The sequence below is a fragment of the Schistocerca gregaria genome, chromosome 10 (genome assembly GCF_023897955.1).
Source record: "Schistocerca gregaria isolate iqSchGreg1 chromosome 10, iqSchGreg1.2, whole genome shotgun sequence".
Taxonomy (NCBI): Eukaryota; Metazoa; Arthropoda; class Insecta; order Orthoptera; family Acrididae; genus Schistocerca; species Schistocerca gregaria.
Genome location: NC_064929.1, coordinates 103,900,301 through 103,912,751, shown reverse-complemented (window position 1 = coordinate 103,912,751; position 12,451 = coordinate 103,900,301). Strand labels below are relative to the sequence as shown.

The following is a 12,451-nucleotide window of genomic DNA, read 5'->3' as shown; positions in this document are numbered from 1 at the left end:
ATGAGAAAGAATGGTTACAAACCGAGCAATTATATTTAGAGCTAACATAAGAAGATCAACAGAATGACTACAAAATAACCGTCCTGCAGAACATAGTTACTCAGAATTACCATTAATCTCTAGATTCTAATATGGCAGATTAGTGCAGTAGATTTAAGCTCTACAAATAAAGGTTTGACCTTTTATTAGAAAATATTTATTAATGGCAACATGATCAAATTTATCTCTTCAAGATGGAGCTTCACCATTAATGGAACAATTATCATTCTTTCATGATCATACTATGGTCGTATTATTATTAATTACAGTAATTGTAGGTTATGCCTTAAGTTATATATTATTTATTGCCTATACTAACCGTAATATACTTCATGGACATTTAATTGAAACAATCTGAACAGCTTTACCAGCAATTACATTAATTTTTATTGCCCTTCCATCATTACGACTATTATATTTACTTGATGATTCAGTAGATGCAATAATCACAATTAAAACCATTGGACGACAATGATATTGAAGATATGAATATTCAGACTTCATAGACGTAGAATTTGACACTTATATAACACCAGAACAAGACCTAGAAAATGATGGATTTCGACTGCTAGATGTAGATAACCGAACAATCCTACCAATAAATACAGAAGTACGAGTATTAACAAGAGCATCAGATGTTCTACACTCATGAGCAGTTCCTGCATTAGGGGTTAGTTAAAATAAATGCAACGCCAGGTCGGTTAAATCAAGGAACATTCACAATAAATCGACCTGGATTATTCTTTGGACAATGCTCAGAAATCTGTGGAGCAAACCACAGATTTATACCAATTGTAATTGAAAGAACTTCAGTAAATTTATTTATTAAGTGATTATCTAAGATAATTTAAGGAGTTAGTTAAAATAAATAACATTAGAGTGTCAATCTAAAGTAACTAAAAAAATTAGTACACCTTGAAATTCATCAGATGACTGAAAGTAAGTAATGGTCTCTTAAACCAAATAATAGTAAATTAACGACTACTTCAGATGGGGAAATTATATCCAAATCCCTCAAATATCCCCTCTTATATGATTCTCACTATTCATTATATTTTCAGCTACATTAATCTTGTTTAATCAAATAAACTTCTTCTCATTTAAACCTAACCTTATTAAAAGAGCAGAAAAAGGAACAATTGAAATAAAAAACTTAAATTGAAAATTATAACAAATCTATTCTCAACATTTGACCCATCAACTAACATCTTTAATTTATCATTAAATTGAACTAGAACATTTCTAGGACTATTATTAATCCCATCACTATTTTGACTTACACCATCACGAATTAACATTATCTGAAATAAACTAAATTTAACCTTACATAATGAATTTAAAACACTACTTGGACCAAAATCATTTAATGGAACAACATTCATTTTCATCTCAATTCTTATTATAATATTATTTAACAATTTCATAGGATTATTCCCTTATATTTTTACTAGAACAAGACATTAAGCATTAACATTTGCAATTGCCCTACCTATATGACTAAGATTTATATTATTTGGATGAATTAACCATACTAATCATATATTTACACACCTTGTACCACAAGGTACACCGCCCGCATTAATATCATTTATAGTACTAATTGAAACAATTAGTAATGTTATTCGACCAGGTACATTAGCAGTACGGTTAGCAGCAAATATAATTGCAGGACACTTATTATTAACCTTATTAGGAAACACAGGACCATCTATAGCAATAAACTTAATCTCATTACTAATTATTGGACAAATACTTCTATTAATTCTAGAATCAGCAATAGCAATAAGTCAAGCCTATGTTTTCTCAATTCTAAGAACTCTATATTCTAGAGAAGTATATTAAACCTATGTTAACAACTCACTCAAACCACCCATTCCACTTAGTAGACTATAGACCTTGACCATTAACAGGAGCAATTGGAGCAATAGTCCTAGTATCAGGACTAGCAAAATGATTCCACCTATTTAATATTAACTTATTTATAATTGTATTTGGAATTACCCTACTAACCATAATTCAATGATGACGAGATGTAGTACGAGAAGGAACATATCAAGGATTACATACAGGATTTGTATCAATTGGATTACGATGAGGAATAATTTTATTTATTGCATCAGAGGTATTATTTTTCGTTTCTTTTTTTGAGCATTCTTTAGAAGAAGATTAGCACCAACAATTGAACTAGGAATACTATGACCTCCAATAGGAATTCAGCCCTTTAACCCTATACAAATTCCATTACTTAATACAGCTATTCTTTTAGCATCAGGAGTAACAGTAACATGAGCACCTCATAGTTTAATGGAATCTAATCATACTCAAGCACTACAAGGATTATTCTTCACAGTGTTATTAGGACTATACTTTACAATACTCCAAGCATATGAATATTGAGAAGCACCTTTTACCATTGCAGATGCAGTTTATGGGTCAACATTCTTTGTTGCAACAGGATTCCATGGTTTACACGTAATTATTGGAACAATCTTTTTATCAACATGTCTACTTCGACACTCAATAAATCAATTCTCACCAAGACACCACTTTGGATTTGAAGCAGCAGCATGATACTGACACTTCGTAGACGTAGTATGATTATTCTTATATATCTCTATTTATTGATGAGGTAGATAATTGTTTTTCTAGTATAAATAGTACATTTGACTTCCAATCAGAAAGCTTGATATAAATCAAGAGAAACAATTCTAATTCTATCCACAAGAGTTTTCATTAGATTTATTATTCCAATAATTGTTATAATCCTGGCAACAACACTATCAAAAAAATTAATTAATGATCGAGAAAAAAGATTACCATTTGAATGTGGGTTTGATCCAAAAAGATCAGCACGAATACCATTCTCACTACGATTCTTCCTAATCGCAGTAATCTTTTTAATTTTTGATGTAGAAATTGCACTAATTCTACCAATTGTAATTATTTTTAAAACATCAGACATTATAATCTGAACAGTATCAACAATAGTTTTTATTCTAGTTCTACTAGGTGGACTATACCATGAATGAAATCAAGGAGCATTACAATGAGCAGAATAAAGGGTTGCAGTTAAACATAACATTTGGGTTGCATTCAAAAAGTATTGATAATATCATTCAACCTTAAATAGAATAAGAAGCGAAATATTGCAGTCAGTTTCGACCTAGAAGATTGGTATATACTACCCTTATTCTTATTAATTGAAGCCAAAAAGAGGCGTATTACTGTTAATAATATAATTGAACTATAATAGTTCCAATTAAGGAAATGTAAAGCCAATATGAAAGCTGCTAACTTTTTATATTAGCGGTTAAACTCCGTTAACATTTCTAAAATTTATATAGTTTAAATAAAACATTACATTTTCACTGTAAAAATAATATATCTATATTTATAAATACCTAAAAGTAAAAATACTTCCTTAACATCTTCAGTGTCACGCTCTAATTATAAGCTATTTAAGTAAACGAAAAATAATATTACCAAAATAAATATTCAAAAAATAAAAGTTAAAAGATAAATCTTGAAATTAGAATCATATCAACCTTGAATATAACCAATTAAATAAATAAATAATCTATATAAACCTTGACCACCAAGTAATTCACCCCAACCATAATCAAATGACTTAGATAAATAATAACCTATTTTTAAAGGAATATATCTAATAAACTTAGTTGAAAGAAAAGGTATAAATCATATAGAACCAGCAAATCTGACAAAAGAAAGTATACTTAAAGAAAATAAATTATGAGAAAAATCAAAATTAGAAATAAGATAACCTAAATAAGCACCTAAAATAACAACTGTAATAGTTAAAAACTTTAAATAATAAGGTAAAGCAATCACATGAGGAATAGGAAAAATTAATCAAGATAAAAGACTACCACGAAAAACAGCAACAAACAATAGACCAATTATTCCAAATGAAATATAATAACCCTTATCATCAAAAGAAAATCTAGAATAAAAATTATTATCACCAGATATTGAATAATAAAACAAAGGAAAAGAATAAGAAGCAGTTAAACCAGTAGAAAAAAAATAAAGAAAAAAAATTAAACAATTAATTCATCTTAAACAAACCATCTCAAGAATTAAATCCTTTGAATAAAATCCCGCTAAAAAAGGTATTCCACACAAAGATAAACTAGAAACATTAAAACAAACTGAAGTTAAAGGTATGAAATTAACAATTGATCCTATAAAACGAATATCCTGAGAATCCTTCAAATTATGAATTATTGAACCTGCACATATAAATAATAATGCCTTAAATAAAGCATGAGCCAATAAATGAAAAAATGCAAGCTTTGGATAACCCATAGCCAAAATTCTTATTATTAAACCAAGTTGTCTTAAAGTAGAAAGAGCAATAATCTTCTTCAAATCAAATTCAAAATTAGCGCCCAATCCAGCCATAAATATAGTTATACAACCAATTAAAAGTAAAAATCAACTTCAATTATAAGTAGCTAATATTGGTCTAAAACGAATTAATAAATAAACACCAGCAGTAACAAGAGTAGAAGAATGAACTAAAGCAGAAACAGGAGCAGGAGCTGCTATAGCAGCAGGAAGTCATGAAGAGAAAGGAATCTGAGCTCTCTTAGTTATAGCTGCTAAAACTATTAATATAGTAATGAGCTTTATTTCAAAAGAATTAGAAATAAAATCACAATAATAAATATAATTTCAACCACCAAAATTTGACATTCATGCAATAGAAATTAAAATAGCAACATCACCAATACGATTAGAAAGTGCAGTTAATATACCAGCACTATAAGATTTTACATTTTGATAATAAATAACTAAACAATAAGAAACTAAACCTAAACCATCTCAACCTAATAAAATTCTAATTAAATTAGGACTAATAATTAAAAAACCTATAGAAAGAATAAATATTAAAATAATAATAATAAAACGATTTATATTCTTTTCACCAGATATATAATCCTCTCTATAATAAATAACCAAAGAAGAAATATATATAACAAATATATAAAAATAAGAGATATTCAATCCAAAATTAAAGTTATAACAACTATAGAACCATTTAAATTGAAAAGCTCTCACTCAACAAAAACTCTATAATCAATTATTAAATATTAAATACCTTAAATAAAAATTATAGTTCTCGAAAAAAACAAAGAACAAATAGAAAATAAATTCACGGCCTAAGATGAAAAACTTCATATCATTGATTCCACAAAACAATATTTTTAATTAAAATACTTAAGCAAACTAAACAAAGAAATATTCACCCTTTAAACAGAGAATATTTAAAGGCAATCAATGTAAAAGTAAAAGATGATATTCACGAAAATAACCAAGAGAACAAGTATAAACACCAGAATAATAATTTCCATGCTGAGAATAAGAATATATATACAAAGTATAAACAGCTCTAAAAAAAGATAAAAAAATCAAAGCAAAGAATCTAAAAGAAGATCAAGATATAATTCTATTTAATAATCTAATTTCACCTACCAAAATTAAAGAAGGAGGAGCAGCCATATTTGATGATCTTAAAAGAAATCATCATAAAGCCATTCTTGGCATCAAATCAATTATACCCTTGTTAATTAATAATCTTCATCTACCTAAACGTTCATAAATAATATTAGATAAACAAAATAAACCAGAAGAACATAAACCATGACCAACCATCAGAGAAAGAGAACCTACACAACCTCATCAATTCATAGTCATCAATCCACCAATAACCATTCTTATATGAGCAACAGAAGAATATGCAATTAAAGACTTTAAATCAACCTGACGAAAACAAATAAATCTTACAATAACACCCCCAGATAAACCCAAAGATAATCAAAAATAATTAAACTTTAAACCCAAATAAGAAATAACCTTTATAACATGAAAAATACCATAACCACCTAACTTTAATAAAACACCAGCAAGAATCATTCTACCTGAAATAGGGGCCTCTACATGAGCCTTAGGAAGTCATAAATGAACCAAAAACATAGGTATCTTAACTAAAAAAGCCAAAATTATAAATACATAAAACATAAAATAATAAGAACCAAAATCAACTAATAAAGGAAAATATAAAGTATTAGAAAAATCATAAACCTTAAATAAAACTAATAATAAAGGTAATCTAGCAACCAACGTATAAAAAATTAAATAAACACCAGCCTGCAAACGCTCAGGTTGATAACCCCAACCCAAGATTAAAAGTAAAGTAGGAACTAATGTAGCCTCAAAAAAAATATAAAAAGAAAGAAGACTTAATCTAGCAAATGAACAGTAAAGCGTAATTATTAAAATCAAAACCATAAAAACAAAAAAATTAGAATGATATGAACTTAAATAAACTGAACCTCTAGCAGTGATTATTAAAGAACAAATCCAAAAACTAAGCAAAATTAAACTAAAAGAAAAATAATCAATACCAAAATAATATCTAATTATATTCAAATCAGCATATGAATAAACACAAATTATAAACACAAAACTCGACAGAAACATTAAAGAATGAACCAACCATCAACAATTATTTAATAAACAAAGAGGGATCAAAAAAATAGTTATAAATAAATACTTTAACATAAAGATAAACCAAAAGAATTAAAAAAATCATTACCATGAGAACGAATTATTGAAACTAAAATAGAAAGACCTAAAGCACCCTCACAAACAGAAAAAACTAAAAAAATAACAGGAAAAAAATAATCATAATCAAACTCAATAAGAAAAACAATAACTAATATAAATAAAGAAAGAACAATATATTCTAATCTCAAAAGAACCATTAATAAATGTTTACGTTTAGAAGAAAAAACAAACACCAGCAAAATAAATCGATAAAGAAGTAAATATAGAGAATATAAACATTAGTTTTAATAGTTTAAAAAAAACGCCGGTCTTGTAAACCGGAAATGAGTCCAGCCCCCACTTTTAAAATTTCAGAGGTGGAAAAGCTTCCATCATTGGTCCCCAAAACCGATATTTTAAATAAACTAACCCCTGAAATGATCAAAATAATAATTATATCATTATCAAATGTAATAAATATTAATTTTATTAATTAAGACACCCAATATCAATAATGCTTTTTATTATCCTTCAAACCTTCCTAGTTGGATTAATAACAGGAACAATAATAGAAAGATATTGATTATCATATATTTTATTTTTAACATTTCTTGGTGGTATACTAGTATTATTTATTTACATTACAAGAATTGCATCAAACGAAATATTTCAGCCTAAATCAATTACTATAATTATTACATTGATAATGTGAGTATTTATCATATCAATATTAATTATTCTAGATATATCTATATTTATAGACTTTTTCAAAAACACCAAAACTATAAATATTGATAATTCAATCAATTATCAAGAAATAACAATATCTTTAGAAAAATTATATAACAGACCAACATTCATTATTACAATAATAATAATAATTTATTTATTTTTAGCACTACTAGCAGTTGTTAAAATCACTAATATTTATCAGGGACCTATTCGTAAAATAAGATAATTACTAATGAATAAACCCTTACGATTAAGACATCCTTTAATTAAAATTATTAATAACTCTTTAATTGACTTACCTGCCCCAACAAATATTTCATTTTGATGAAATTTTGGATCCCTATTAGGGTTATGTTTGGTAATTCAAATCGTAACTGCACTATTTTTAGCTATACATTATACATCAAATATTGAAATAGCATTCAGTAGTGTAGTACACATCTGCCGAGACGTAATTAATGGTTGAATTATCCGAACCTTACATGCAAATGGAGCATCTATATTTTTTATTTGTATTTACTTACATGTAGGACGGGGAATTTACTACGGATCTTATATATATATATATATATATATATATATATATATATATATACATACCTGAGTAATTGGTACAGTGATTTTATTTTTAGTTATAGCAACTGCATTTATAGGATATGTCTTACCCTGAGGCCATATATCTTTTTGAGGTGCAACAGTAATTACTAATTTATTATCAGCAATCCCATACTTAGGAACAGATTTAGTCCAATGAGTATGAGGAGGATTCGCTGTTGATAATGCAACATTAAATCGATTCTTCACATTCCATTTTGTATTACCATTTATTATTGCTGCTATAGCAGCAATTCATTTATTTTTTCTTCACCAAACAGGATCTAATAATCCTCTTGGACTAAATGGAGATATTGAAAAAATTCCATTCCATCCATACTTTACCTTTAAGGATTCTATTACATTTGTAATAATAACATCATTATTAATTATACTATGTTTAATCAATCCTTACCTATTAGGAGATCCAGATAACTTTTTACCTGCCAACCCATTAGTAACACCAGTTCACATTCAACCAGAGTGATATTTCCTATTTGCATATGCAATTCTACGATCTATCCCTAATAAATTAGGAGCTGTTATTGCGTTATTTTTATCAATTAGAATCTTAATAATTTTACCATTTTATAATAAAACACCATTCCGAGGCATTCAATTTTACCCTATTAATCAAATTTTATTCTGAATTATAGTAGTTGTTGTATGCCTACTAACGTGAATTGGTAAACGACCTGTTGAAGAACCTTATATTATAACAGGTCAAATCTTAACAATTATCTACTTTACATATTTCTTAATTAATGTCCATGTCGCAAACGCATGAGATAAATTAATTAAGGAATAAAGTTAATTAGCTTAGGAAAAGCATATGTTTTGAAAACATAAAATTAGAAGTTTAACTCTTCTATTAACTTTTCTCAAAAAATTTCACTAAACAAATGAGATAAATAAAATCTTTAAACCAACAAAGAAAATAAAAAAATTCAAAGATAAAGGTAATAAACTTTTTCAAGCTAAGTACATTAATGTATCATAACGAAACCGTGGTAATGTTCCACGAACCCAAATAAAACCAAAAGATATAATAGCAAGCTTAATAAAAAATATAAAAGAATAAAAATCACCACCTAAAAGAATTAAAGCCAATAATATTCTTATGAAGACAATTCTAGTATATTCAACTAAACAAATGAAAGTAAAACCACCCGCACCATACTCAATATTAAATCCTGAAACTAATTCAGATTCCCCTTCAGCAAAATCAAAAGGAGTACGATTAGTTTCAGCTAAAGAAGAAGCAAAACAAGCTAAAGCTAAAGGAAAAGAAATAATAATAAATCAACAATAAAGCTGATAGTTTATAAAATCAAACATATTAAAACTAACAATTAAAATAATTAAAGACAATAAAATTAAAGCTAAACTAACTTCATAAGAAACTGTTTGAGCAACAGAACGAAGAGAACCTAATAATGAATAATTTGAATTAGAAGATCAACCAGCAATTATAACAGTATAAACACCTAATCTAGTACAACATAAAAAAAATAAAAATCCATAAGAAAAAGAACACATATAAGTTAAATAAGGAAAAATTACCCAAACGGCTAAAGAAATCATTAAATTAAAAACAGGGGAAAAATAATAAAGTAGGTAATTAGATATAATAGGAATTGGCTGCTCCTTACAAATTAACTTAATAGCATCTCTAAATGGCTGAGGAATTCCAACAAAACCTACCTTATTTGGACCCTTTCGAATCTGAATATAACCTAAAACCTTAAAAAGGCAACACTAATTAAAACACAAATAACCAATAAAAGAAAATTAAAAATAAATATAAATAAATCATAAAGTATCAATACTATTTGTAGAAAAAAATCTACATAAATGAATTCTAAATTCAACACATTAATCTGTCAAAATAGTAAATAAATTAATATTAATCAATATAACAAAAAATATTTTAACCATATGGTCCTTTCGTACTAATATGGATTAATAATCTTAGGATAGAAACCGACCTGGCTCACGCCGGTCTGAACTCAGATCATGTAAGAATTTAAAGGTCGAACAGAACTAATCATTGGGCTCCTGCACCCAAAATTTTTCTTAATCCAACATCGAGGTCGCAATCTGCTTTGTCGATATGAGCTGTCAAAAACAATTACGCTGTTATCCCTAAGGTAACTTAATCTTATGATCATAAATTATGGATCAAAATAACAAACTTAAATAAATGATATAATAATGAAGAGTTTATCTATTCTTCATGTCACCCCAACAAAACATCATCATTAAATATAGAAAGACAAACAAAAAACTATATAGAAGGAAATGTCAATTTCTATAGGGTCTTCTCGTCCTAAAGAAGAATTTAAGCCTTTTGACTCAAAAGTTAAATTCATAAATTTATTAAGAGACAGTTGATTTCTCGTCAAGCCATTCATTCCAGCCACTAATTAAGAGACTAATGATTATGCTACCTTTGCACAGTCAAAATACCGCGGCTCTTTAAAAATACGCTCAGTGAGCAGGCCAGACCTCAAAGTATAAACAAGAGGACATGTTTTTGATAAACAGGTGGAAATCAATTTTGCCTAGTTCCTTATAATAAGTTCACAAGGTAAAAATTTCATACAAATAAATATACTAATTCTATCATTATTACAAAAATTTTAAAATTAAATTAATAATCTTAATAAAAAACAAAAAATATTTATAAAATCAAAATAAAAAATAATCTTAAAGATAGCTGGTTTGAAGCTTACTATTATATTTCTATAAAGTAAATTATAGGTTATTAACTTCAAAGCTTATCCCTTAAAGAATAAATAAGTTAATATTTTTACTTAAAAAATTAAATAAAAACAAATAACTTTAAAAAATTAAATTTTTTCTTAAGAAACTAGATATCTTGGGAAACGATGAACATCTCATTTCTATAAATAATTTAATAATAATTATGATACATTAACTATAAATTATTTATAAATCAACCCAAATCGAGACAAGTAAAATAAATACTAAAATTTTGATAAACCCTGATACAAAAGGTACAATAAATAAAATCTACTTAAAAAAATTTAAAATAATATTTCATAAAACACTTACATTACCAATACACTATAATTTAAAAAATCAATTCTATAAAATATAGTAAGACAAAAATACAATAAAATTATTTATATTAAATAATTAAATAAACAAAAAATAAATATAATAAAATAAATAATCAAGATATCCTGATTTGCACAGAAAAACTCTCAGTGTAAATGAAACACTTTACTAATAAGTTATATCTTGAAACTCTTCCTAGATACACTTTCCAGTACATCTACTATGTTACGACTTATCTCATCTAAATTGAAGCTACTTTATAATAGAATAGAATAATCAATAATGAGAGCGACGGGCGATGTGTACACATCTCAGAGCCAATATCAGTTAAATTAAATAAATTAATTTACTATCAAATCCACCTTCATTAACAGTATTTCACTATCAAATCCGTTATAAACAAAAATCTATTGTAACCCACCTCCTCTTAACTATAAGCTGCACCTTGACCTGAAATATTTTATAATTATAAATCATGAGAATTATAACTCTAAAAAGATTCTCTGATAACGGAGATATACAAACAAATAAATTAAGTAGAGTAAATCGTGTATTATCAATCATGGGGTAGGTTCCTCTGAATGGAATGAGATACCGCCAAATTCTTTGGGTTTAAAGACCTTAACTAATAGTACCCTGGTAAATATAATTAACATTTAAAATAATAGGGTATCTAATCCTAGTTTATTATTTAAATTTCACAGATTCATAAAAAGGGCCACAAATAATTTTTAACATTTCACCTTACAAATTTATATTTCAACCCTAATAGTATAAACAACTGTTATAACCAATAATATTCACTTGTATCAATCGTATAACCGCGGCTGCTGGCATGAATTATGCCGATACTAAATCAATTGCTAAATCCAAAATCACTTGATAATTGAATCAAATTACTGCAAAAAGAACATTTAGTCTAACAAAACTTACATATAATACAAAGAAAAAGTGAATAAACAAGCAAGAATAAAACTTTTAAAAATAAAAAATAAGAAATTTTTAAATTTATTAAATCAGGAAAAAATAAAAGATTCAAATATTTAAAGAAAAAAAAAGAAAAAAACCACAAACATTAACAAAAAAAAAAGAAACGCTCGCCTGTATGACCACAACAACTTCTCTATTATATATAATTAAAGATTAATTGGAACATGTATAGCAATAAAGGTATTATATTCTTTCTTATTTAATCTTTCTTTTCACTAATAAATAAAGAAAGATTAAATAATATAATAAATATATTTAATACAATTATGTAATTTAATATAATATGTTATTAATATGAATTCTTTTTTATATTAAGTTAACTTATATATATATTAGTTAAATAATCTAATTATAGATAATTTATGTTAATTATATTATTATAATTAATATAATTATTTATATTATTATAATATTTTATATTTAAAATTAAGAATTTTATTTA

General features: G+C 26.4%; 1 long non-coding RNA gene across 1 annotated transcript in view; it reads right to left on the bottom strand.

Annotated features, from left to right (window-relative positions):
* The window catches only part of LOC126293630 (uncharacterized), a 73,247-nt gene that overhangs the window by 54,972 nt on the left and 5,824 nt on the right, over positions 1–12,451 (bottom strand). Inside the window, exon 2 of the long non-coding RNA XR_007552325.1 lies at positions 1,529–2,332. This is a non-coding gene — a long non-coding RNA (uncharacterized LOC126293630). The remainder of the gene's footprint in view (positions 1–1,528; positions 2,333–12,451) is intronic.